The following is a 2,714-nucleotide window of genomic DNA, read 5'->3' as shown; positions in this document are numbered from 1 at the left end:
CTCAACTTCATTAGTTCTCATGGGAATACAAATTAAAACCAGAATGCTCTATCTCTGACATGAGGCTAAAAGGAAAATAGCTGACAAACCAAGGACTGTCAAGTAGCAAGAGGGATGCTCAAACCCTTCCCGTGGAAGTGTAACTTGTCACAACCCCTTTGGAAAAAGGGCAGTATTTATTAAAGCTGAAAATATGCATGCTGGTGGCTGGGGCACCATTGGCCTCACTATGCCTGCCATTTGCAATTTTCAGAGTCTGTTGGCTGTAATCTTGCTGCTAATATGTACCTGTGCTTATATTCAATCCTTGGCACCCAGCCTCCTGGACAGAAATAAAACTGGACTGTTGGGTAAATTTTGGAAGTGTACAAGAATTGGTGAATGGAAAAGTCCTTATGTTGCAGTATGCTGTAGAGTGATGGCCCTCAGGATCCTCTCCATACAGTAGCTTGGAAAAATGCCAGAATTTAAGTGCCATCAGATTGCAATGTGAACAAGGACTTACCTGCAGAAAATAATGGACAGAACAGTTAATCCTTTATCTCCAAATATGGAAGGAGAGAAATCTCCAGATGCTGTTCTCTATTTTTGTGTTATTGGACCCATGTTTATGTAAATGATTAAGAGGTAACCATTTAATACTTGGGGAGTTTAGTAATCCATAACCATCAAGCTCTGTACTGTCGCTGCAATATTACATTCTGCAAATGTCAAAAGAAAAAGAAAATATGCATGCTGCATGAACCAATAGCCTTTGCTAGATATACATCCAAGAGAAATTTGTACACGGAGGTATCAGGGCCTCATGTACCACAGCATTCATGGCAGCTTTGTTCATGATAGCCAAAAATATTCAACAGCAATGCAATGGATAAATATATTTTGATATATTCATACAATGGTATACAATATCACAATGAAAATGAAAAACTACTGCTACAATAACAGGAATAAATCTCAGAAACAAAATCTTGAGCAATAGAAGTCACATACAAAGGAGTTCATACCATAAGCTTACATTTATATAAAGCTCAAACCCAGACTAAGCTATCCCAAAGGAACAGTGGTTACTGGGAGACAGCAAGAGAGCAGGGAAGGAGGGTTCTGGAGGCTACTAATGGCCTATTTCTTGATTTAGGGTGGTTACAGTGGTAAGTTTACTCTGCAGAAATCAATTAAACTAATCAACACAAAGCTTAAGAAAATGCAGCAAAAAATTTTTGAAGAATCTGACAGCATAATTATACAATTTATCTATAGGCTCAGCGCCTATAGCTCAAGTGGCTAAGGTTCCAGCCACATACACCAGAGCTGGCGGGTTTGAATCCAGCCCAGGCCTGCCAAACAACAACAACTGCAACCAAAAAAATAGCCAGGCGTTGTGGTGGGCACCTGTAGTCCCAGCTACTTGGGAGGCAAAGGCAAGAGAATTGCTTAAGCTCAGGAGTTGGAGGTTGCTGTGAGCTGCGCTACCACAGCACTCTACCCAGGGAAACAGCTTGAGGCTCAGCCTCAAAAAATAATAGTAATAATAATAACAATAAACAAAATAAAATAAAATAAAATTTATCTATAAAAATAATTAATAAATGTAATCAAAACTTTTTTAAAAAATAAAGGCAACAGGCAGAATTTTTTATCTGCCAAATATTAAAATTCATTAAAAACAATAATAAAAATAGTGAGACGTTGGTGCAAGAATAGACATACAAGCCAAAGAAATGGAATAAAAAACCTACACACACACTTGCTATGTAATAAGAACACGCTACATGGTGAAGAAGATTTTAGTCAGTACACAATACTACACAATACTAGGAAATTTGGGGAGGAAAGTTGAATACCTATATTGCGTTACATATCAAAATAAACTATAGATAGATTTGGCAGTTTTTGAAAATTACAGGGTATACTTACAAAATATTCTCCACCTGTTGGCCACCTTTTTGTAAAATTTTGTAATGAAAATCTTGTAAATAAAGGTACAGGTAGCTAAAATTTCCCATTTTCCTTATGTATGCTAACCTTAGGGGCAAATTTGGGATGCCCTGTACATAGGCACCAAACACAAGCACTTACAGATTCATAAGGCAGATTCTACTAGATCTAAATGAAGAAATAAACAACAGCATTGTAATTGCCAGGGACTTCAATGCCCACTGACAGAACTGGAACTCCCAAATATACACAAATACATGAAAATTAAACAACTCAAACTGTTGAGTTATTGAATGATTCTTGGGTCAACGATGAAACTGAGATGGACATCAAGAGATTCGTTGAACTGAATGACAAGGAGACACAAGCTATCAAAATCTGTAGGACAACACAGTAAAAGCAGACCTCAGGGGAAAGTTCCTGACCTTAAATGCCCACATCAAAATGACAAAAAGATTACAAATTAACAACCTACTGTCACATCTCAAGCCACTAGAAAAAGAATTACAAACTAAACACAAAGCCAGCAGAAGAAAAGAAATAGCAAGGCTCAGGGCAGAACTAAACCAAATGGAAACCCCCCACCCAAAAAATTATAAAGGATTAACTAAACAAGAAGTTGGTTCTTTGAAAAGATAAACAAAACTGATAGACCCCCTAGTTAGATTAAGCAGAAATAGAAGAGAAAGGACTCAACTAAACCAAATGGAAACAACAACAACAAAAATTACAAGGATTAATTAAACCAAAAGTTGATTCTTTGAAAAGATAAACCA

The 2,714-nt window shown here is 37.0% G+C and overlaps 1 pseudogene; it reads left to right on the top strand.

Annotated features, from left to right (window-relative positions):
* Window positions 1-209: 209 nt before the first annotated feature.
* On the top strand, window positions 210-448 carry LOC100942393 (annotated as a pseudogene).
* The last annotated feature ends 2,266 nt before the right edge of the window (window positions 449-2,714 follow it).

Source organism: Otolemur garnettii, unplaced genomic scaffold, assembly GCF_000181295.1.
Source record: "Otolemur garnettii isolate 467f Iridium unplaced genomic scaffold, OtoGar3 scaffold00048, whole genome shotgun sequence".
NCBI lineage: Eukaryota > Metazoa > Chordata > Mammalia > Primates > Galagidae > Otolemur > Otolemur garnettii.
Note: the sequence above shows the minus strand (reverse complement) of the source record. Positions and strands in the feature narration are given on the sequence as shown.